This window comes from Amphiprion ocellaris, chromosome 19 (genome assembly GCF_022539595.1).
Source record: "Amphiprion ocellaris isolate individual 3 ecotype Okinawa chromosome 19, ASM2253959v1, whole genome shotgun sequence".
Lineage (NCBI taxonomy): Eukaryota > Metazoa > Chordata > Actinopteri > Pomacentridae > Amphiprion > Amphiprion ocellaris.
Window position 1 is genome coordinate 6636155 of NC_072784.1, and position 7773 is coordinate 6643927.

The window sequence follows — 7773 nt, forward strand, 5'->3', positions numbered from 1 at the left end:
TTCAGATGAAGATGAAGATGAGAGTCCTGGTCTTCAGATGAAGATGAGAGTCCTGGTCTTCAGATGAAGATGAAGATGAAGACAAGAGTCTTTGTGTTCAAGTAAAGATGAAGGTCCTGGTATTCAGATGAAGACGAGGGTCCTGGTCTTCAGATGAAGATGAGAGTCCTGGTCTTCAGATGAAGATGAAGACGAGAGTCCTGGTATTCAGATGAAGATGAGAGTCCTGGTGTTCAGATGAAGATGAAGATGAAGACAAGAGTCTTGGTGTTCAAGTGAAGATGAAGGTCCTGGTATTCAGATGAAGATGAGAGTCCTGGTCTTCAGATGAAGATGAGGATCCTGGTCTTCAGATGAAGATGAACAGGAAGACGAGAGTCCTGGTGGTCAGGTGAAGATGAAGACGAGAGTCCTGGTCTTCAGATGAAGACGAGAGTCCTGGTGTTTCGATGAAGATGAAGACAAGAGTCTTGGTGTTCAAGAGAAGATGAAGGTCCTGGTATTCAGATGAAGAGGAAGACGAGGGTCCTGGTCTTCAGATGAAGACGAGAGTCCTGGTCTTCAGATGAAGACGAGAGTCCTGGTGTTCAGATGAAGATGAAGACAAGAGTCTTGGTGTTCAAGTGAAGATGAAGGTCCTGGTATTCAGATGAAGATGAGAGTCCTGGTATTCAGATGAAGATGAGGATCCTGGTCTTCAGATGAAGATGAACAGGAAGACGAGAGTCCTGGTGTTCAGGTGAAGATGAAGACGAGAGTCCTGGTCTTCAGATGAAGACGAGGGTCCTAGTCTTCAGATGAAGATGAAGACAAGAGTCTTGGTGTTCAAGTGAAGATGAAGGTCCTGGTATTCAGATGAAGACGAGGGTCCTGGTCTTCAGATGAAGAGTCCTGGTCTTCAGATGAAGATCCTGGTCTTCAGATGAAGATGAACATGAAGACGAGAGTCTTGGTGTTCAGGTGAAGATGAAGGTCCTGGTATTCAGATGAAGATGAAGACGAGGGTCCTGGTGTTCAGATGAAGATGAAGACGAGAGTCCTGGTCTTCTGATGAAGACGAGGGTCCTGGTGTTCAGATGAAGATGAAGACAAGAGTCTTGGTGTTCAAGTGAAGATGAAGGTCCTGGTATTCAGATGAAGACGAGGGTCCTGGTCTTCAGATGAAGATGAAGATCAGAGTCCTGGTCTTCAGATGAAGATGAAGATGAGAGTCCTGGTCTTCAGATGAAGATGAGAGTCCTGGTCTTCAGATGAAGATGAAGATCCTGGTCTTCAGATGAAGATGAACATGAAGACGAGGGTCCTGGTGTTCAGATGAAGATGAAGACGAGAGTCCTGGTGTTCAGATGAAGATGAAGACAAGTGTCTTGGTGTTCAAGTGAAGATGAAGGTCCTGGTATTCAGATGAAGACGAGGGTCCTGGTCTTCAGATGAAGATGAGAGTCCTGGTCTTCAGATGAAGATGAGGGTCCTGGTGTTCAGATGAAGATCAAGACAAGAGTCTTGGTGTTCAAGTGAAGATGAAGGTCCTGGTATTCAGATGATGAGGGTCCTGGTCTTTGGATGAAGATGAGAGTCCTGGTCTTCAGATGAAGATGAGAGTCCTGGTCTTTGGATGAAGATGAAGATCCTGGTCTTCAGATGAAGATGAAGACGACGGTCTTGGTGTTCAGGTGAAGATGAAGGTCCTGGTATTCAGATGAAGATGAAGACGAGGGTCCTGGTGTTAAGATGAAGATGAAGACGAGAGTCCTGGTCTTCTGATGAAGACGAGGGTCCTGGTGTTCAGATGAAGATGAAGACAAGAGTCTTGGTGTTCAAGTGAAGATGAAGGTCCTGGTATTCAGATGAAGACGAGGGTCCTGGTCTTCAGATGAAGATGAAGATGAGAGTCCTGGTCTTCAGATGAAGATGAGAGTCCTGGTCTTTGGATGAAGATGAAGATCCTGGTCTTCAGATGAATATGAACATGAAGACGAGAGTCTTGGTGTTCAGATGAAGATGAAGATGAGAGTCCTGGCCTTCAGATGAAGATGAAGATGAGAGTCCTGGTATTCAGATGAAGATGAAGACGAGGGTCCTGCTGGTGTTCACATGAAAATGAAGATGAGGGTCCTGGTCTTCAGATGAAGATGGGAGTCCTGGTCTTCATATGAAGATGAGGATCCTGGTGTTCAGCTGAAGATGAAGACAAGAGTCTTGGTGTACAAGTGAAGATGAAGGTCCTGGTATTCAGATGAAGACGAGGATCCTGGTCTTCAGATGAAGACGAGAGTCCTGGTCTTCAGATGAAGACGAGGGTCCTGGTGTTCAGATGAAGATGAAGACAAGAGTCTTGGTGTTCAAGTGAAGATGAAGGTCCTGGTATTCAGATGAAGACGAGGGTCCTGCTATTCAGATGAAGACAAGGGTCCTGGTCTTCAGATGAAGATGAAGATCCTGGTGTTCAGATGAAGATGAAGATCCTGGTCTTCAGATGGAGATGAACATGAAGACGAGAGTCTTGGTGTTCAGGTGAAGATGAAGGTCCTGGTATTCAGATGAAGATGAAGACGAGGGTCCTGGTGTTCAGATGAAGATGAGAGTCCTGGTCTTCAGATGAAGACGAGAGTCCTGGTCTTCAGATGAAGATGAAGACAAGAATCTTGGTGTTCAAGTGAAGATGAAGGTCCTGGTATTCAGATGAAGATGAGAGTCCTGGTCTTCAGATGAAGATGAGGATCCTGGTCTTCAGATGAAGATGAACAGGAAGACGAGAGTCCTGGTGGTCAGGTGAAGATGAAGACGAGAGTCCTGGTCTTCAGATGAAGACGAGGGTCCTGGTGTTCAGATGAAGATGAAGACAAGAGTCTTGGTGTTCAAGTGAAGATGAAGGTCCTGGTATTCAGATGAAGACGAGGGTCCTGGTTTTCAGATGAAGATGAACATGAAGACGAGAGTCTTGGTGTTCAGGTGAAGATGAAGGTCCTGGTATTCAGATGAAGATGAAGACGAGGGTCTTGGTGTTCAGATGAAGATGAAGACGAGAGTCCTGGTCTTCTGATGAAGACGAGGGTCTTGGTATTCGGATGAAGATGAAGACAAGAGTCTTGGTGTTCAAGTGAAGATGAAGGTATTGGTATGCAGATGAAGACGAGGGTCCTGGTCTTCAGATGAAGATGAGGGTTCTGGTGTTCAGAACTTCAGATCTTCCTGCAGGACCCTCGTCTTCATCTTGATCTTGACATTCTCATCTTGATTGTGACAACTGTCGAACCCATGGAACTTCTGTCTGTCCTTCAAGGAAGACTTTGGGATTTTTGAACCTTGGCTGTATTTAGGGTTGTCCTGGGGTGAAACTGAATGATTGGAACCAAAATCAGGCAGATCCATGCTGTATTCACTGAGTTTCATTTTTGCCTGAAACCATAAGTAAGTTTGAACGGGGAATTCATAGTTTATTTCTGAAGACATGGCTGAATATTTAGATGATTCTGAATACTTTGATGTAGTATTTGAATTTGATTTGTGGATTCTCTCCATAATGTTGTCAAATACTTAAAACACTATGAGTAACAAAACAAACTCCTGAGTATCACAACAGCATGGCTGGCTGAAACTCTGCAGCCTGTTGCCCCTCTCCCTGTCCCTCTCTTCTTCTGTTGCAGCTTCTCATCAGTTCAAATACATAATATAGGCCACCAAGTTCAAATACCTCATCCAACTGTTCAAAATCTTCTAAACATTCAGCCATCACTTCAGAAACAAATTACAGGTTTCTGTGTCTGTAGATCCACACACACTCCCCTGCTTCAAATGACAGACTACATAACAGGATGTAAACAAGGGCAAGAAGCGACGTCACATAAATAAAAAGGAAGCATTTGTCTCCATAATGTTGTCAGATACTTATCATAGCAATCTGAGTTGGTTAGTCACAAAATAAACACTTTTATTGACATACTTTTGATGCAAGAAAGACACACAACCCCGTTCAGACTTAGTTTTAGTTCCTATCATTGAGTTGCAGCGCTGGACTACCTACCTTAAAGGTACCGAGGAGCCGGCTACAAGCATGGAGAGCAAAGCTTAAACAAAACAAAAACAAGAGGACATGGGCCTTGACGGTCACCTGAATTTTTGATGTAGTCAGTTTTGCTGTTTATGGAAAAAAAATATGAATCCAAGTTTTGAATGGTATACCACTTAACTAAATCAATTTAGATTCAACAAAGTTTGTGACTTTGGGATTTTCATACAGCTACAGTCATATCAGAAGCAAACACCCAATGCTTGTAGGTCGGATTTTTTCAGCTCCATCACAGATTAAGCCAATGTTTTTAATTCAGAGCTCTTTCAATTTTTAGAGAGGTTTTGCCACCACTTAAGCGGCTTCATTACTTGAGGATTGAATGCAAACTTCACAAACTTATCGAGACCTTAATTTCTACGGCATCAAGGTTAAGATTACTATTTTTAGATAAACTTTGCCCACTCCCTACGGGGAAATGTGAAACCCTGGGGCCTGGACTCTTCCATCCACAAAGTGTATTTGATTCTTCCATATCTGGATGTTACGAAGATCTTTGAAATTTGTAATTAATTAAGGTCTTTGACTTCGTCTCAGGTGACCTAATAAAAACTGTCTGAAAGTGTTAAAAAAATTGTGGTTGCATTAAAATACACCTCATAATCAGCTATGCATTTATTTTGATTGACTTATGAAGTTCAGCAGTCTATATCATCATATCACACATTCTCTTTTTAAAACTGCCTATCAGTTAATTTTAAAACATTTGAATTGCCAGTAAGTTTTGAATGATGTAGTAAACGTTGAATGAAAAAGGTTCTGCAATGTTGTGGAAAAAAGGAATGTGTGCTTCTGTTTAAAATGAATACCAATAAATCTCGTCAATCATTACTATTATATAAACATGTTAATATATTGTCTTACATCACACATCCTGATGATCTCTGAAGTATCCTCCGAGAAGAAACGTGGAAGACCAAGAAGGGCAGCTGTCCTCCTATTCTGACTTGTGTCCTACATAACGTTAGACAAAAGTGAGCTCATGCAATACTACAGTTCTTATGGAAGTTCACATTGACAAATTCACACTATACATACCTCTTTATCAAGGTACTGCATAACACTTTGAAGGGTCAACCTCCTGCTTGATGAAATGACTGCTTTATACAACTGCAAGAGAAAAAAAAACTAAAATGAGCTGCATGTTTTGAAAAGGATAATGTGAATCAATTTTTAACCTATCTGCATCATCTTATATCACGAGTGACTAAGAGTGAGAGAAATAGATATTTTGGGTCCTTCTACGTGAAACTGCATTTACGTTATTAAGTATTTCTACAAAGAACCAAAAAATCTAGTACATTTTAAAAAAGATGCAGGGACTGGATCTAACAAATATTTGACATTATTAGATAAGTCATATAGAAAACAAATTCCAGTATTTCAATCAATAAAAATAAAGAAAATTTCCCCAAATTTCCCTTTTACAAGCTTCCAAATTTAAAAAAAAAAAAAAAAAGTGCTCCAATGTTTTGTTTAATGTGAGTGAAAATAATCTATTTGGGACAAATTTGAGGGTGTCACCATGCACTTAATGAAGCTGTGATTAAGAATTTTATCAATATTATTCAAGGATCAAGGAATCTTTTATTGTCCCCGTGGGGCAAATCACTCTACAGTCAGCAGAACAAGAGTCACAACAATCGCGGAGTACCAGTTACATAAAGCACAGACGACAACAATAAATAGGACGAACAGATTAGTCAGTCACTTGTTTAGCAGGACAATTGCAGCAGGGACAAAAGAATGCTTGAGTCTATTTGTCCTGCATCTTGGCAGGATGTACCTGCGGCCTGACGGGAGCAGCACAAACTCACCAACTATTTTCTGACCTTTTATGGAATAATCAATTTAATAAGCACCAGATTGAATGAAAAATAAAATTAACTGTAGATTGTAGGGTCATTAGGAAAAGCAGAATAAACTCACAAGTCACACACAATTCAGACAGTGCTGCAACCTGACAACGATGTTCATTCACAGAGCAGCTGCGGTCTCGAGAGGGAGCTCGGTTGTGATAGCGCGAGCAAGAGGATGAATAGAGAGCGCGCGCGGCGGTGGATAAAAAGCGGCGCGTGAATGCAAGAAATTAACGGTATTTCAGCTCGTTTCATTACGATACGCCGTACAAACACAAATGCCTCCCCTGAAACACTCGGGCCATCGACAAATACGTTGACTATATGCAGTAAATATAAGCGTCCAAGTCTTTAGACTTCATTAACGTGTTATTACATAAGTTAAAACTTACAGCGCCGACGGCTAAAAAGCGAGCCCTGACTCTAGGAGGGGGGAGGGGTGCGTGACGTGACTCAGCTTTCGCGGGCATACCAGAATATATCCAGCACTATTTCACCGTGACTGTGTCCAAACTAGCTAACTAACAAATGGGTAACGTTAGCCAGCAATTCTTTGCAGGCAAATGTTAAGTTCAAAAGTTTTTTTTTTTAATTGCTCCTGTCACGTCGGAAGCATTTGTAACCTAAATGAACGCATGTCAACTAAAATACGTCCCCCATGGACAACAGTGGTGTAATTTACTAATTTACTTTCGAACTTCGACTAACGGGATGGATTAGCAGAGAAAAACACGAAAATGTAGTCATATTCGCAAAGCTCTGTCAATGTGCTGACTTTACTCCATTTTATCACAGAAGAAAATGACATTGTTTTTAAATTTTATCGACAAAAACTCTAATGCACTTTCAGAGGATAACTTACCACCTCGCCATGTCTCTTCTCCCAGCAGAATGACCTCCGCCCTGGTCAGTTGCACTCTGCTGCGTCACTGCGTCAGATTGCAACTAGCGGGGAAAAGGTGTCCCTCCGCCGCTGGAAGTAGTCCACGCTGTTTTCTATATTGTTTGTCAATAATTAAGTTGTGGTTGAAATACGATGGTTTGTCCAATTTAGAGAACTGGTGAGCACGATAATTATTAGATATCATAGCTTTACAGTTTTATTTTTGACTAATCCCAAAATTGTGGTATTTCTTCTGCAGGACCCTCCTCTCCCTCCACCCAGCACCCTGTTTCTTTTTTCAAGGTATAACTTACAGAAATAAGTTAAATCAACACTGAAGGTCCTGATAAAACTTACAAACAGTTAAGACAATTAATTACTTTAACTTTAATTTTCTAAAACTTATAAACTTGAGTTCAACATTCAAAACTTACCATGACAATTTGAGATAAAGAACGCAAACAAGTTCACATAACTTACTGGAGGTGGTAAAAAAAAACAGCCCAAAACCTGTCCTCCCCAGGTAAAACTGCCCCCTAAACTAGCCTTACCAAGTAAAACTACCCCAAAACCTGCCCTTTTCGAGTAAAAGTACCCTTAAACCTGCTCTCCCTGGGTAAAACTGCCCCCAAATCTACCCTTACACTGTAAATTCTGACAAGTTGAGTTTACTTAATGAAATTTAGGAAACCGATTACCTTGGGAAAACTAAGTAAACGAACTTATTTGTGAGAAGTACCTTGAAATTATTATATTCAAGTAAGCTATACTTTTTTTGAAGTTGTGAGCACTTAATGTATCTCAGTATAGTAAAATTCAAATCAAGCTGTTACAACTTGAATATTTTGAGTCACATTAACTTACTATATTCTGCCAAAACAAGTGGGCATTACTTGAAATTTGTAATACATTACACTTAAAGTATCTTAGTGTAATCCACTTCAGCCAACTTAAAAATAAGA